Genomic DNA, 18,336 nt, shown 5'->3' with positions numbered 1-18,336 from the left:
ACAGTTGTGATTAGTTATGCAGCACACGCTTTTACTCACATTGCTTTTTGGAAATCAGTAATACAAATCAGCTACAGATCTGGGAATCACTGAATAGTAAAAACGTTTAATGAGAGTGTCTTGCGCATATACTGGTGTAATGACCATGTCGGCTTTAGTGAAGCATTTCTTAGCCTCTCTGATATGATCGACATGGCGTAGAGTAGATTCTGGATTATTATAATACGTGCTACCTTACGCAAAATATGCTCATTAATTTGTTACAGATTCTAGGTGGACACAATTCCACACCAAGGAAAAAGGTGCCCCATGTAAATCGTTCATAATGTCTCCAAAATATATTTGTTAACTTTCAGACAAGTACTACTTAACTGTTTTATACAAAATCCTTATTTCAACATATGCGAGCCTAAATTAGGATTTGATCTCGGGTTACTGAACCTTATCACTGTAGCAAGAACAACTGCTTTTACGCTTTGAGCCAAAGAGCTTTAACAGACTAGTAAATGACCAAATCGACTGCTGACTGCGCAGATATCAATGACGTCATTACACAAGCGTGACTCAAAATCACGTGACGGGCGCATTTGAAGCAAGCCTCGAAGCGGCGCTTCGATCTCCAGTGCTTCGAAAGCTCGACACAGTGTCGAAACCTGAGTATCGAGCGGCCCATCACTAGACAGAGGCACACACAGGCAGCGTGAGAGAGAAACAGAGGCACACACAGGCAGCCCGAGAGAGAGCCACGCGCACACACAGGCAGCCCAACAGAGAGAGCCGTGCAATCCTTTAAAACTGAGGTTAAAACACAATGAAGGAAGCAGTCTTTAAAAACCAATAAATAAAAAAAAAACCTGTGCCTCTTTTTCATTAGCATCTCACCTGCTTCACCACCCTGCAACAGTCGAGACGCTTTCTCAGCAGCTGACCTTCTCTGTGCCTGACTCCACTACTGTCAGTCGCCTGACTCCTGCAATGTTACTATCTTGGTTGTCTTTTACATAAAGTTCGGATTTATTCAAATGTTCCTTTTTTTTCCCCTGTGCTTAAAACTCATTAAAAAAAAGTGTTTATACAACTGCTGCAATGTTAGAGAGAGAGGGCTCGCCTGCTTCTGAGAGACAGAGGGGGAGGGGGCTCCCATGCTGCTGAGAGAGAGGGGGGAGGCTCACGTGCTGCTGAGAGAGAGAGAGAGCGAGCCTGCGCATGCAGGGAGCCTGGGTTTTTTTCCCCCTGTGCTTAAAACTCATTTAAAAAAAAAAAGTGTTTATACAGCTGCTGCAATGTTACAGAGAGAGAGGGCTCCCGTGCTTCTGAGAGACAGAGGGGGAGGGAGCTCCCGTGCTGCTGAGAGAGAGCCTGCGCGTGCATCTGAGCAAAGACAATTTCCTGTTAGATTTGCCTTTGCAATGACAATTAATAAGGCACAGGGCCAAACTTTCAAAAAGATGTGAATGTATCTGCCAAAACCAGTTTTCAGTCACAGACAGTTGTATGTTGCTCTCTCCAGAGTTCCATCTTTTCATTCACTTACTGGTATGCCTGCAGGAACACGTGCAGCAAGCGAGAGAGAGCGAGCGACACACATGCATACAGGTGCGCGAGAGAGAGAGCGCTGGACGCATAAGAATAATAATACTTCATTACATTGATATACCAGTGTTTTCAGTATTCAAAGCGCTATCCACACAGGGAGAAACCGGGAAGCGAACCCAAAATCTTCCACAGTCTCCTTACTGCAAAACAGCAGCACTACCATTGCTACAAGGCAGTTAAAGAATGTACCGGCCTCGATTTTGTTTTCACTTCTGTTTACAGCGATCGGATCATAGCGTGCATTGTTGCAATGTTACTTTTCTTGGTGGCTTATTACATTACGGATGTTTCACATGTTAATTTTTTTCCCTGTGCTTAAAAGACATTAAAAAAGTGTTTCTCAACTGTGACTCCGGAACAACTCCGTACGCAAGCTATATTAACAACGACAACAACAACATTTATTTATATAGCACATTTTCATACAAAAAGTAGCTCAAAGTGCTTTACATAATGAAGAGAAGAAAAATAAAAGACAAAATAAGAAATTAAAATAAGACAACATTAGTTAACATAGAAAGGAGTAAGGTCCGATGGCCAGGGTGGACAGAAAAAACAAAAAAAAAAACTCCAGAAGGCTGGAGAAAAAAATAAAATCTGTAGGGGTTCCAGGCCACAAGACCGCCCAGTCCCGTCTGGGCATTCTACCTAACATAAATGAAATAGTCCTCTTTGTAGTTCGGGTTTTTCATGGAGTCACTTGATTAAGCATCAACAACGAAGACTCGCTACACCTTAATGAACAAGTGCTGAAACTTATCCCTACCGACGAAGTAACTTTCACCAGCGTGGCCTCCATTGTCACAGACGATCCCGCTTTCAGTCACGGACAATTGTATGTTGCTCTCTCCAGAGGTCCATCTTTTCATTCACTCACAGTGGTATCCACAAACCCACCCCATTTGGACAACTGTGTCGTTCAGCAAGTGTTCACCCCATCAATACATAATTATGCGGCGTATGTTACGCCGCAGGTTGGCTAGTAATAATATATTTTATTTATATAGCGCCTTTCCCATGCACAAAGAACCAACTTCATATGCAATGAACACTTCCAAAAATTAAATGAAGCGCATTGTCAAGAAATATTTCTATGAGTAAAGAACCATAAACTGACATTAAATAACCTTTATTTTTAAGAGTGTACTCTCCAAGGCTAGGGCACCTGTAACACTGAGCTGGATTAAGTGGTATGACAACGAGAGAGTGGGTTTAATGCTGATGGAGGATGACTGTTTGCTGTCAAGATTCGACTCCTGGAAGTTTCCGTCTCCTCTGCGGAGGGCGTCTCTGATTTACTGACATGAAACACTTTGCAGGTTAGCTTGATTGATGAGTGGGCTGCTGCGTTAGTGTGATTCCATCGGAATACAATGATCCTGGTCACCCGCTGTGCGTTATGCAATTTATTTTTCCAAGCAAATAAAAAAGAACTGTAACAGGCAATTTGTGAAAATGCATCATTGTTAATAATACACATCTAATTAAAACTTAATATAAATGTGCGAAATCCAGTTTCAGGATAATGGGATCCAATTTCAGCAGCACAGGGTGGAGAGTATCAAAGAGTCCAGTGACGCCAGTTTACATAAAATGCACATCCGGGAACATGGGAGGAAAACCCAAGCTGACACGGGTCACCGCCCAAATTCAACCTGGTCCTGATTCGCATCCAGAGTTCTGATGAGGCACCAGTACTCACTGCCGCTGCCGAGCCGCTATATACAAACATCATTTTAGATTTTTATGTAATTCCCGTGCCATAAACTGCATATTTCACATACCATTTAGTAAGATCACGCTTTTCTTTAAGAACCACTTTCCAAACCAGCACATAGGCCCTACATAGACGGGTTCTGGGGAAGCTGGAGTCCATCTCAACGAGCACTGGCTGCAAGGTAGAAACAATAAATAGACGGGGAGCTAGACCATCACAGGGTGAACACACGGAGTCAGCAGGGGCTAATTTTGCAATGCCAACCCACATAATCTGCTTACCTTTAGACTGTGGGAAGAAACCAGACAAAATCCACATGGACACAGAGAGAACATACAAACTCAAAACAGGGAGCAGAATAGCAGTGCACATTTGCTGACAAATGCTACTTTTATAAGTGTTCGATTATCAATTGAGTAATTAGTTTATTATTAAGTGTGTGGTCCCTCTTACTGACTAGTCCTCTCAGTTCAAATGCAGGGAGATACCAGCCCGTCCAGTTTTTAAGATGTCTGCTTCTTCAGCTTGCAAAGGTTAATGGAAAAGAGATGTGTTCACTGTAAACTCTAGAATTAAACCATATACCTTATTTCTTTTAACACAAGATAACAAATAGTTTTATGTATTTGAGCAATCAATACTGGATTCTCAAACGAGGCGCAAGGTGCCACACCTTGCAGATTTAAATATCTTAGTTCTATGAAACCAAGCAGATGCGGCACTTTTTTCTTACATTCTAGTCTTCAGTTCCCGTTATAGCGTCTTTCACAACTTCTGAGTGCTTTACAAGGCAATGAGGACCAGAATTACAATGCATGAGAAGCGACCGAGTTCACGTAGTGCATGTCAACTGTTTAGCCATGTTTCTAGTCGGCTGTTGCAGATATCATGGGAATCTGGAGACCCTGGAGCATTTGGTCTCAATCATTTATGCAGTTACAGCTCTTAGCGAAGCAGGGAGGTATGGATATGTTCCCGCTTTTGTTTTCTCTGTATGCATTGCTTCCCGTTCTCCCATTTAAAATAACTTGTGCAATTTCATTATTTCAATGTCCATAAAATTGTCCTTGCATTTCAGAGGTGCATATGAATTTGCTGCGGTGGGCTTGCGCCCTGTCCGGGGTTTGTTTCCAGCCTTGCGCCCATTAGAGTCTGTGAAAAAATATAGTCAGTGCCGATTGTGTAGGGTGGCACGTTCTTGGAGGCACACGCCCCACTACAGCCTATCATGTCATCTATCATGAATATTTTGTTACATTTTGAGAATAGTAGCTTACCATTAAATCAATACATTATATATATATATATATATATATAATCATTACACTGCATTTTAGCTGCTATGTGTGCATGAGCTGGGCTCACACAAAGCCTGTGTTTTCAGTTGAACTATTTTCTTAATTACATCCAACGAACATTTCCATTTTCATTTTTCTTTCACCTTGATTGTAAAAACATGTCTCCCTTCTGAATTTTAAATTGTCTATTGCTAATATGGATGTCAAAGTCAATCTTATAAGAAAGACTGAAGCAGATCTTAGTAAGTACAGCACACTGGGCTTCATGGCTGCCCAAACCTTTGCAAAGGACCCATGTGAGGACACGAAAGTGGGGGGCAGTCCTGAAGTAAAACAGGCTGAAGTTCACATGGCAGAATTTCTGTTATGAGACCCCTGATTAACCTATTAATGATGCACTTAAACAGTTGGAGGTAGTTTATTATTTTTATGTAGTTGTGGATGTTGCAATCTCTGCCCTTAAGTGAAAATTCCTGACTTTGAGAAATGTGAGAGGAAAGTTTGGAATGCTGTCAGACTTGCCGTGGAGCTGACAAAACATTCTGAATCCCTTGACAACACATTAAGCCAAGCAGGTCATTTTGACTTAGATGGAAGACTGCTTGCACATGAGTTGAAGGAATTGCTTGATTTGCCATCAAAGAACATGAATGTGTCTGAGCTGCTCACATTAACTCATGAAAAGCAGCTCACCAAGGTCTATCCAAACCTATGGAGCATCCTTAGGATTTCTGCCACTCTTCTGGTGACTGTGGCTGAAGCAGAGAGTAGCTTTTCTAAACTAAGCTCATTAAGACTTACCTGAGGTCCACCATGATACAGGATCACCTCAGTGGTCTTGCTGTCATTAACATTAACCATGTGGTTGCTGGGTAGATCTCCTATAGTGCTTTGTTGTTTCTTCACTGTCCAGCTCATCTGGTGACATTACTGATGGTGTCGGGTTCAAGAGCTCCCAAACTGGAGACTGTTGAGAATTTTGATTAGGGATCAATGTGCTTTACTATTGGTTTTGTGCTCTTAGCTATGAAAAGTTTAGGCCTGAAACAACTTTAAAAGGACACCATTAGTTTTGTTAGAGAGGCCTCTTGCCTGCCTGTCCTTCATACTTGCTTTGTTTTTGAGTTTCTGCAAGGCAAGCTGTGAGACGAGGTCATCATGCTCTCTGAAGAAGCAAGCAGGAAAACTTTGTTTTGAACATTGCAGGAACAGAGCTTTTTCTAAGACTAAACAAACTGCATGTAAGGCCTTTACCTGTGTGAGTAAAGGGTAAGCTCTTAAGCTAGCGTATAAAATATATAAGTAATTAAATGGCATTTAGAAGAGAAGCATTAGAGTTCATTAATAGCTTAGGCAATAAAATTAAACACAATGTATTATGATATTAGTTAGTTTTCAAAACTTTAGGCACTTTAGAGTTGATTATTGAAAGATATGGGACTTTTTTCTGAACATGTGCTGTGACATAGGCAGCAGGTTGGCCTCTGTCAGACCACTGGGCAGCTGTGTGCCACGACTTAACAGTGCTGCTGCCTGCATTCATGGGCTTTCTATATTAGCACACACGTATATATTTTACAGTAGCATTTGCAATATTTCTTTATATAGCTTAGTGATAATATATAATAATAAGATATAGTAGTACATATGAGTGAGCTTAAAGAAGCAATTTTTTAAAGGCTTGTTTTTTTCTTTTCTCTCAAGCATGAAGCACTGTGTCATATCAAGGTTGTTTGCAGCTTGGCCCTTATCTTAGCCTTACAGGACGGTAGTGCAACAAGTAATAATTTATTGAATTACTAATTTGGCAGTCCAATTAGTTTTTTATCTATGGGTCCCCCTGATCTCTATTTAATTGTTCCTCAACTTAATTGTTAAGTTGGGAGTTGATTAACAACTGAAAGGCCATTGACATTACCAGCCCAGGATTAGGCCTTAAAAATACAGGAAGGGGTAATCAGGTGATGTTTATCGCCAGATGGCAAATATGTCCTGCCAGCAAAAACATTGCTATGAAAAGAAGACTATTATGGGGATCTCTCCGGGGGCAAAAATATTTTTATAAGAAGGTCTGGGACACCAGGGGCCTCATGTATAAATGGTGCGTACGCACAGAAATGTTGCGTACGAACCTTTCCACGCTCAAATCGCGATGTATAAAACCTAAACTTGGTGTAAAGCCACGCACATTTCCACGGTAACTCATTCCTTGGCGTACGCAATTTCTCCGCCCGGTTTTGCAGACTGGCGGCACCCAGCGTCAAAGCAGTGCTACTGTTCCTGTGTGATCACCCTTTCATTCTTAAATCCACATTCCTGGCGCGGCTTTATAAATACACTGAAATTAACTGCATATTGTTTATTAGTGTAATGCATCTGATTGTAATTAACCTGCAGCAATATAATGGTCCAGGGAATAGCCATAGTATTCCAAATACCATAACTGCTTTAGCGTTGTAACTCTCACTGCATCTTCTTTCAGCTGATCCAGTTAAGGGTTGCCATAGCAGATCATCTTTTTCCACATTACTCTCATTGCACCACTCGGAGTATTTATGTCACTGTATCTGAGTGGGAAATCACAGCAGCAGTTGATTGTAAAGAGAATTATCGGTATACAGAATGAAGCAGATGCTGCCTGAGCCACAGCAAACGCTTTAGTCCCTGTACGGACTTCGCGGTTTAGAAACCGTTTCATCCCAAGAACTCTAAACACATTAAATCAGTCCATCAAGTGCTCCTTGTAGAAATGTTTGGACTTATAAGTACAATTACCCCACTGTAAACTTGCACTACAGTTATAATATTGCACAACCTGCGCCACTTTATAAAGGGCGTATTTACATGTGATGACGGCATTCATTTCTAAGACGAAATGCAGCAAAACATGTTGATTATATTATACAGATAAAACTTTAACTTCATTTAAATAATCTGTATTGTTAATAATTAAACATGTGAGTACACGGTGCCGCAGCGCTAGCTAGTTCAGTAATTGTTCCTGACTTGCGCTGTATTCTTGCTGGTGCTGACGCGACACTGGAAAGATAGACGGATATAATAATTAAACATGTACTACTGTTCCTTAAAAGTTTTGAAGAATCGAAGTTCTAAGCTTACAGATGGCTTCACGTCTATTACATAGCTTATTGTGTGGCGATTGAGTTTTTGGAGAAAGAAAAGTAAGGACAGGAATTGGAGGTTAGTACGTTTGAAAGAGACAGTACTGCTGTGATAAATTATTTCATTGAAGGTCGCGCATGGCGCAGCAAGCCTCTTGCGTGAGACATGAACAAGCACTGCGCCACCGTGTTCCCATGTTTAATAACATGCTTTCATTCCTATCATCATGAAAAAGATATCACGTATACATCTCAGTATTTTAATTATTCAGAGAGCTGTAATATCACGAATGTAATGGATTCTGTGTCCTGTCGGAGAAAGAGAAAGCCCGTTTAAAAAGCAGGTAGTGATTCATACACATAGAGCACATAGAAGATCAAATACAGAACAAAGCATTTAACATGCCACTTTAGTTACAATGGGATTTGAGAAACTAGTAAATTAAACGCTTTTAAGATGAAGTTTATGATGTTCTACTTTAATAGCAAAATAAACTACGTGATTAAAGTGGAAATTTCGAGATTAAAGTTGACATTTCGTGCTTTTTTCCCCACTGTGTGCCTTTTTTTGTCTGTACCCTAATAAGCATTCATATGACACTCAGACGGTGGGCTACGACTCGCTTTTTCACGGCGACTTTGATATGTGATTTCTTTTCTATTTCGGGCACTGTGTGACTTTGTGAAGTTGAGTTTCTCCGACACTCTGTTACTCGATCAGCTTCCTTTTGTTGATTATACCACTGTTTAAACCAACAAATAGTACGTTTTTCCTTTGCCTCCACTTGGTATTCGCTGAAATTCTTATATTTTCTCCCGTGCTTTTCCCATTGTCTTTTCACAGAAGGCTGTTTATATTGATTTGCATATTCAAAGAGGCGTAATTCTGGGAGGAGTTGGGGCGGGACAGAAGGCGCGTGCACGTGCGTTACTTTTCACGCAAATTGGGATTTATGTAGTGGAAGAACATGAAAGTATGCGTGCGCACAGATTCCTGCATCTGGATTTTTCTGTGCGTACGCACAATCCCGCTTTCGTGCTTACGCCATGTTATAGTGTGAGTTCTACGCACGGCGTTATACATGAGGCCCCAGGTGATTGTTATGGGTAAAGGTGCTGAGTAGGGAAAACATCATGGGAACCTTCATACAGTAGATACCGGGAACCTAATCTGGATGGGGGACATTTAGAAATAAGAACTGTAATATATTCGGGGCGCTCTGGACACTCGGGGCTCACTTCATGAACTGAGACAGGCTTTATGTGCTCCGCAATTGTTTTCTATGCTGTGCAATAAAGTCTTAAATTCTGACTGCCTTTCTGGAGAATCTGCTTGTTTTTTCTAAGATTTCTCCACAACACGACGGGAGCCTGGAGCAGAACCCACATCGTCACACTTACCATATAAGGTGCTCATCTCTCTCACATGGTGGGTGGGACAGATGTGAGCAGGTGAACCCAAACAGGAAAAAGAAGCTCACAAAATAGAAATGATTGGATTTGTGACCAACAGAAAATGGCCAATAACAAAAAAGATGCTGAAATGGTACTGAAGGAGAGCTTGTTCCTTTAAGTCAAAAGTATTCAAGAAAGAGGGGAGACACTTTCATAAAAAAGAAATCAATCAGGTGAGGGGTATCGTCTCATTGATGATGGAGAGTGACTGCAACTACTAATACTGTGATACTGAAGGTGCATCTTGTTTCCAGATTGTGTTTATGACTTTTTTGGTTTTCTGTGATCCTTACAAATAAGAAAGTAAACAGTGATTGCCTTAGACTCTTAGGGTACAGTGTTACAGTTTAGCATTTTTCAATAAACAATCGGTATGGGGATGAACCTATGGCAGTACTACCAATATGGACTACAACTCTCAGCACTTAGGAGCTGTAGGAGTGAGGGAGTAGCAGTGTTTAGGGGCCAGTGAGATCAGGCCTTGATCAGAGTGCACTTTACAATACAATAGAATTCTTTTTTGTATAGCCCAAAATCACACAAGAAGTGCCCCAATGGGCTTTAACAGGCACTGCCTTTTGACAGCACCCCAGCCTTGACTCTCTAAGGAGACAAAGAAAAACTCTTTAAAAAAACCTTTTAGGGAAAAAAATGGGAGAAACCTTAGGAAAGGCAGTTCAAAGAGAGACCCCTTTCCAGGTAGGTTGGACGTGCAGTGAGTGTCAGAAGGGAGTCGCTCTTCAGTAGGAAATAGTTGGAACTGAAATGCAGTAGCCATAACAAACACAGCATGGAAGTGTGCATATGTCACAAAAACAGGCTTTTCAGTGTGGCGCTGATCAGAAGTACAAGGTGGTGTAGCTTTAGTATTCAGTGTGCAAATCAATATATGATTTGTTTGTCTACTTAAGGCATGCCTATCCTAAGTGATAGCATTCTACATAATTACTTCATTGTAAAATTCATAGAAGAAGAGTCAGTTTAATATGTTCAGCGAAAAGTGGAGCACTAATGAGACCATATTAAATCAGGTCAGTATATTCCTCCATGGATATCCTCAGCTTCACCTGCGGGAATCAAGAAACAGGAAAGTATATTTCCTAGGAAACACACGGAGTGAGCTCCATTGCAATATGTTGGGGAATCTTTATGTAAGAAATATGCAAAATTTCACATTTAAAAATTGCACAATGATCCTCCACTGTGATGCGAACAAGAAACATAAAATGTTGATTTTACTGGTGTGCTGTGGATAACCTGCATTGCACAGCTATGGCGAAAACACAGGTAAATGAAGGCTCTAGGGAGCTAAATTATTATCCTCGTTCCAAAAAACTTTCAAAACTTCAAAAATAGGAATTAAGTCATACACAAAATGAATTTGAGCATAAATCTCTTGAAACTGTAGGTAACATGAAATTTGCCTGGAGTGCTGCAGAGATTCAGTCCCCAGACTCATGAAGTTTAACATCACCTATCAGCCTTGGTGCACTTTTGCTGTTTTTGGTAACTAAATATTAAGCCAGTGATGTACTGACAGTGTTATTCTAGTTCCTTGTTAAGTGCATCAGTAGGCTAAGCCTACTGATGTGTGGATTTGAGAGTGAAAATATGCACAAGTCAAAAGAAAAAAAAACAAGGAATTTGCATGGTGAAAAAAAAAAGTAATCTGGTGTTTGTGCATTTCTATGCAACCATAAATCACAATTGCCTTGTAAATGTGCATTTGTAACAAACCTCAATACGTATGCCTTCACGATGCTGCAGATGTTCATTGGCTGGTACAGCAGCCTTTATCCTGATATGTTGAGACTCTGCCACCTGCATTCAAGAGCATCTGCTTTTGTTCCGGCAACGAGCACACAAACTCATGCTCAGGATTATAACATCTCTTCTTTGTGTTCTGGGGGTCCAGGAAAGGCATCAATTGCCAGCGTCTGAGTGGTAACTAGTATTACCTGGCATATGTAAAGACACGATTGTTGATACAACGAATAGTATAGACCCCTTAATTGTTTCTTTTTCCTTAATTAGCAACTAAACAATAATGAGATATAAAATGAGCCAAAACACGATCAGCAAACTGTGTCCATCATACAATATCTGAATATAAAGAAAGATGAAGGTGTCAGGAATACTGATCAGCTTAGATCCCCAAATCATTTTACCAGTGCTCTTTGAAAAGAGAAAATCAACAATTTTGGAAATGTGTGCTATTGCACAATGACAGCAGCAACAAGCTATGGAATTAAATGATGGGTTTTATTAACGACAAGAATCAGTGCCTAATAAAGCAAATGGTTGGAACGAAAATGGTTAGAGTTTGAGGCCCTGACTGACATGGTCTTCTGTTGGCTCACTCACTTCACATTTCATTTCTGTTTGGGTGCCATTTAAGAAAACAAATGAAGCAATTCAGAGGAACAATGAAGAAATTCAGGGGAACAAATCTTAAAAAACAAGTCAATTAAAATTAATTCAAAAGAAGTTAATTAGCAGCAAAAACAGGTCTGTAATCATGAAAAGGGTTAGAATGAAAACCTACAGCCACTGTGGTCCTCCAGGACCAGAATTGGCGACCCCTGATATTGAACATATAAAAAACTGATGTCTGCCAAAGCTGTTTTGCCTCAAAATAAGTGAATCACGCATTGACCCAGTGCCATGCCGGTCTGTTAAAGGCTTCCAGCACAGCAGGCATGACGGAGTGAATCTTGGCTGAGATATTACTGACCTTGTCAGCCTGTTCCCTGGTAAATGACAACACGTAGGCTACACAAACTGACAAAGAAAAAAGTTCTTCAGTGAAAATGCACAGCATTAACCGTCTTAAAAGGCAACTGAAATACAATCTGTACATCATATTCAACACTTCTGATGTGTAATATGTTTGTCACGTTATAATAACAGCTCGGTGATATGAACTACGGTTATGCGTGCCAGTCGTCATTTATGTGATTTGGCTACATTTCCCTACTTGACCAAGGGTGTCATCATTTCCCATTTTCTCCGAATTGTTAGGTACGCATGGGTCAGTGTTGCCATAAATACACACTCGTTTCAAGTGTTCTTTTATAACTCCCGACGTTTGTGTGAGAAGTTGCGTATGTGCATTTTGGGCCCCTGCTTATGCAACTTTTATCAATCTAACCCTTAGTGAGTTTGATGTTCTTAAAAACAATACTTTCAATATTAAATATGGTCTTTAGATTGTCTAACGGTTTTAAATATATATACAGGTGCTGGTCATAAAATTAGAATATCATGACAAAGTTGATTTATTTCAGTAATTCCATTCAAAAAGTGAAACTTGTATATTAGATTCATTCATTACACACAGACTGATGTATTTCAAATGTTTATTTCTTTTAATGTTGATGATTATAACTGACAACTAATGAAAGTCCCAAATTCAGTATCTCGGAAAATTAGAATATTGTGAAAAGGTTCAATATTGAAGACACCTGGTGCCACACTCTAATCAGCTAATTAACTCAAAACACCTGCAAAAGCCTTGAAATGGTCTCTCAGTCTAGTTCTGTAGGCTACACAATCATGGGGAAGACTGCTGACTTGACAGTTGTCCAAAAGACGATCATTGACACTTTGCACAAGGAGGGCAAGACACAAAAGGTCATTGCTAAAGAGGCTGGCTGTTCACAGAGCTCTGTGTCCAAGCACATTAATAGAGAGGCGAAGGGAAGGACAAGATGTGGTAGAAAAAAGTGTACAAGCAATAGGGATAACCGCACCCTGGAGAGGATTGTGAAACAAAACCCAATCAAAAATGTGGGGGAGATTCACAGAGTGGACTGCAGCTGGAGTCAGTGCTTCAAGAACCACCACGCACAGACGTATGCACAGACGGGTTTCAGCTGTCGCATTCCTTGTGTCAAGCCACTCTTGAACAAGAGACAGTGTCAGAAGCGTCTCGCCTGCTGAGTGGTCCAAAGTTATGTTCTCTGATGAAAGTAAATTTTGCATTTCCTTTGGAAATCAAGGTCCCAGAGTCTGGAGGAAGAGAGGAGAGGCACAGAATCCACGTTGCTTGAGGTCCAGTGTAAAGTTTCCACAGTCAGTGATGGTTTGGGGTGCCATGTCATCTGCTGGTGTTGGTCCCTTGTGTTTTCTGAGGTCCAAGGTCAACGCAGCCATCTACCAGGAAGTTTTAGAGCACTTCATGCTTCCTGCTGCTGACGAACTTTATGGAGATGCAGATTTCATTTTCCAACAGGACCTGGCACCTGCACACAGTACCAAAGCTACCAGTACCTGGTTTAAGGACCATGGTATCCCTGTTCTTGATTGGCCAGCAAACTCGCCTGACCTTAACCCCATAGAAAATCTATGGGGTATTGTGAAGAGGAAGATGCAATACGCCAGACCCAACAATTCAGAAGAGCTGAAGGCCACTATCAGAGCAACATGGGCTCTCATAACACCTGAGCAGTGCCACAGACTGATCGACTCCATGCCACGCGCATTGCTGCAGTAATCCAGGCCAAAGGAGCCCCAACTAAATATTGAGTGCTGTACATACTGATACTTTTCATGTTCATACCTTTCAGTTGGCCAACATTTCTAAAAATCCTTTTTTTGTATTGGTCTTAATTGATATTCTAATTTTCCGAGATACTGAATTTGGGACTTTCATTAGTTGTCAGTTATAATCATCAACATTAAAAGAAATAAACATTTGAAATACATCAGTCTGTGTGTAATGAATGAATCTAATATACACGTTTCACTTTTTGAATAGAATTACTGAAATAAATCAACTTTGTCATGATATTCTAATTTTATGACCAGCACCTGTATATAAAAAAAAAACTCAAATTTTTTTCAATTGTTTCATAAAACTAATCCTGTATCAATGCAGCAATTCTCAACCTGTGAGGTAGACGAATAACAGCCAGGAGATACTGTAGATAGATAGATAGATAGATAGGTAGATAGATAAGGTGCTATATGACAGATTGATACATAGTTAAAAAGTTGTTTTAAAGGACCGTTGGTTACTCAGCAGCGAAGTCGAGTCAGCATGCTTGTCTGCCATCCTCTCTCTCGCAGTTGCTCGGTACAGCCACTGCTCGCCTTGATTCCGCGCCAACTCGAAGTCTCCTACTGCTCACGTGAGGTGAGAGGTGACAGCTCCCGCTCGCTCCAGACCTCTTTTAGGCGTTGTCGCTACCCGATCTGCGTGCCTACCCAATTTGCGCGCGCAGCCGTTTTGAAAGCCTAACATGCCGTAAAGTGTTCACGCATGCGTTAAACAGATTGGGCAGCACCGTAAAGTGTGTGATGACGTAACCTTTCAACACTCACGCGCACGCAGATCGGCCCGGCAACGGGAAGCAGGTAGTGACACAAGCGTTGTCGCTACCCGATCTGCGTGCCTACCAGATTTGCGCGCGCAGGCGTATTGAAAGCCTAGCATGCCGTAAAGTGTTCACGCGGGCGTTAAACAGATTGGGCAGCACCGTAAAGTGAGCGATGACGTTTTCGTTCAATACGTATGCAATAGACACTCCGCATGCGCTTAATAATAAAAAAAAATATATATACTAAACATTTCGCTTTACGGCACGGATCGCTCTCAACTGCGCATGTCGATACACAACGGGCAGTACAGTATTTTCGTTTAAATGCCGTGGTAGTTGACCATAACGATAATATTATTAAATATTCATTGTACGTTCTGTTTTCAGGGCTGAATTAAGCGTGTCGTACTCCTCGTTATAAACGTTAATTCTTTATCACTGAGATCGCTTCGTTTAGTTTACATAGCACTTCATTTTTCAGTTCCCAATGTACAAATAAGTATTTAACCATTGCATATGTTATTATAGTCTACATATAAAAAATAAGTGAGTTTTAAAAATAGATGTATTCAAGTACTTTATTGTCATTGAGTAACGCAACGAAATTACTCGTGTCAACTTCACGTTGCATTTAAATTCCAATGTGAAATAGTTCAGATATATAACAATACAATAAATAAAGTATGAACTAAAAACTGAGTAATCATACAAAATATGTTCAAAATATTGGCAAGATGCCATATAAAATGTTAAAAGTAACCAGGATGGATTATTATTGCATAAATGCACAGCAGTATAGATTACCTATACTACATTAATTGTACATGATCAATGAAAACGATTTCAGATTGAGGAGATATACGAGTTCAATAAGTTTATAGCAGTTGGAAAAAAGTTTTTTTTTTGTCTATTTGTAGCATACAGATTGATAATAATAATAATTCTTTGCATTTATATATCTGAAATGCCTGCCAGATGGGAGAAGCTCAAACAAGTTCTGTCCACGATGAGTGTTCTCCTTGATGATGTGTTCAGCTCTTCTTACACAGGGAATCTTGTATCGATGATCAAGTGATGGCAGGTCAGTTCCATTGAACGTCTTGTGATGTTTTTATGATCCACTACTGGGCTTTTTTGGCAGGTTTGGTGCAGCTGTTGTACCAGGCTTTCATGCAGTTAGTCAAAATAAGTGTGTATATATGTAAAAATGAACTGTTGATGCACTTTTCATCCCTGGAAAAACTCTTTAAAAATAACCTTACATATTATTATTAATGAAATACACATCATAGGGCATCATGGTTTACAAAATTTTGTTGCGGTGATACTAGTAGATCGCATAAACAGTCTTTTTAAAGAAAAAGAAATCTTCATTTCATGTCTAACCCACATAAAGCACAACCCCAGCACCATCTTCTGTGATACTATTGCTTGTCGTGTACTCAAATTTAAATGGCTTTTATTCACCCATATAGTGTCTTAACTGTGAGTTAATAACTGAATAATGAAAAAGGAAAAACACTTTTAATGCAAATTTTATTGAATAAATGTTATGAGAACGACAAAAGTGAACAATGTGAGAACAATGCACCTAAAAAAAACATATCAAATGTACAAAAAAAAAAAATTGTAAAAAATCACCACATAGCTTTTAACATATTTTACCCAGAGCACAGAAAATTTAAAGTTACATTTTTTGCTATTTTGATCATTAAAATTATTCCACAAATAACTTCTCTAACATATTTTAATACTAATAAAGCCCAAACTGCTTAACAAATATATATAACTTTATGAAAATGAAAATATATATATACAATTAAAAAGTAAACAAGAGGAAAATTGAAAGGTCCTTCTCCTTAAATATATCTGATGGTCAGATGGCCCTGTTGAAGAACACATAAAGGTCCAGTTGGTCAGGATGATTGACAAAACAACGTCTCAGGGTCACAAGGTCACAGCCTCCCCAGGCCCCTGTGCACATTCTCACCAAGCATACTGTTGTGGTGTTAATCCAATTGCAGCTCCATTTCAAGAGGGTCTTCAGAAATCTTCTCTCTTCAGCACCACAGTCAGTGGCACAAGACTTGACCAGGGTGCATGGCAAAGGGCATCACTGGACAAAAAAAAAACAGCAAAAAAAACAATTGTTATTATCTGGTGTAACTCTTTCAAAGAGTATGCAGTTCCATTCATAAACCAGAAGTAAATCATAAACTGATAGAAGTGGGAATTAAGCAGAGGTGAAGTTTAAAAATTGAGTTTTAAAAGTATTTTGAAATGTTTTTCATTTATAGCCAGCATTCTATATTTTTGGCATACATGTGCAAGCTGCTTCACCAGTTCTTTCATAAGCTAATTAGTGGTTGTGGATTAAAGATTACACTGAGGAGTGTTGGGGGAGAGACAGTACCAAATACTGGAAGGGACTAAACTGTTCAGAGCTTTTTATGTAATGAATAGTATAGTACTTTAAAAATCAATTGTGAAGGAGACAGCCATCCAGTTTATTAAAGCTAAGGTCAAGTAAATGAGCTTGGAATATGAAGAAAAACAAAATGTAAACAAAACAAGATCCATTACCCCAGAATACTTGGCAATAACGCAGTAAATTCAGACCCAAGACTCAAATGAAGGATTCTGGAAGCACTGGGCAGTAGCATCATCTTCTATTCCAACAGATATCACAGCATTCCCTCCTTCTTTAATTGTTGCCCTCTCTTTCAGTTAAATTCTTCCACTTCACTAAGGTAAGTAAAATATAAAAATAATAAACAAGAAATATTTAAACACTTACTTCAAACATTCATAGACTTGACTTTTACCTGATACTGTATTCTGGGCCACCAAGAAATAAGTCTTCTGCCTCCTGTCCTGATACACCCTGTAGAGCAGCCAGGGCATGGATGATGGACTATCCAAAATTAAGAAAGAACAGAATACAAAAGTTGCTTGCATGTAACTGAAATATGACCACATCACATTATAAGTGAAGGCATACACCAATTACCCAGTAACACAGCATAATACCCCTAAGAATGTGTGCTTTACTTTGCAAATGAAACAGCCTGGTTTTGTTTCTACTGAAACTCATACAACGAGAAAAACACAGCAGTTACTGGGATTGCGAGGATTCACACACAGACTAAGATATTGTGGTCTAATGTTGGGGAGTTGCATAAGAAAAAACACATTTTAACATTCGTTAGTGGATACCAATTTACTTCTCTCTTTAAAAGAATTGTAAAATTTAGACACCTGATCTAAGATACATCAAGGCAGTTCAGTTTTTCATATTCCCAAAAAGAGAAAACCTACTAATCCATTAATCAAGTATAAATCAGTAAATAACAGGAAAGTCCACCTGAGCAGTTTTTTTAATAACACAATTTATTAAAAGTTTTGCATATTTCAAAATATTCATGCACGTTCATTGAAATCAACAGCCTATTTAAAACGGTAAATTTTGTAATATTCCAATTATTAAACAAAACGTCAGATAATCCTAAATATATCTATATTATATTACAGTATATACTGTATTCTCAAAAAATGAAAAGCATTCAATAAACATTACATACAGTACCTTTAATCATAAAATTCACGGACACACGTCGTATTTCACTTCGCTCTCTGACCGTTAAATTGTTGCTAAATTCTTCCCGTAAAAGATATTCTTTCAAGTCGTTGTAAAATTGAAAAGTCTTCATTTTTTCCAAGAAGTGAAAAATATTCTTCTGCCAGGAAAAAAATTCAATATGCTCCTATTCTTTACAGCGTTCTTCTTTCTCCTTCTCACTCGAATGGCGGAAGTTCTATTTGTTAAT

The 18,336-nt window shown here is 39.5% G+C and overlaps 1 long non-coding RNA gene across 1 annotated transcript in view; it reads right to left on the bottom strand.

The window, feature by feature from the left end:
* Positions 1 to 16,153: 16,153 nt before the first annotated feature.
* LOC114661502 (uncharacterized) overlaps positions 16,154 to 18,336 on the bottom strand; it is a 2,446-nt gene continuing 263 nt past the window's right edge. The window contains exons 1-4 of the long non-coding RNA XR_007936541.1: positions 18,096 to 18,336; positions 17,335 to 17,423; positions 17,093 to 17,254; positions 16,154 to 16,625 (exon numbers count right to left, since the gene is read on the bottom strand). The exon at positions 18,096 to 18,336 is cut by the window's right edge and continues 263 nt beyond it. This is a non-coding gene — a long non-coding RNA (uncharacterized LOC114661502). The remainder of the gene's footprint in view (positions 16,626 to 17,092; positions 17,255 to 17,334; positions 17,424 to 18,095) is intronic.

The sequence above is a fragment of the Erpetoichthys calabaricus genome, chromosome 12 (genome assembly GCF_900747795.2).
Source record: "Erpetoichthys calabaricus chromosome 12, fErpCal1.3, whole genome shotgun sequence".
NCBI classification, from domain to species: domain Eukaryota; kingdom Metazoa; phylum Chordata; class Cladistia; order Polypteriformes; family Polypteridae; genus Erpetoichthys; species Erpetoichthys calabaricus.
The sequence above is the reverse complement of the archived record's forward strand: the minus strand, read 5'-3'. Positions and strand labels throughout refer to the sequence as shown.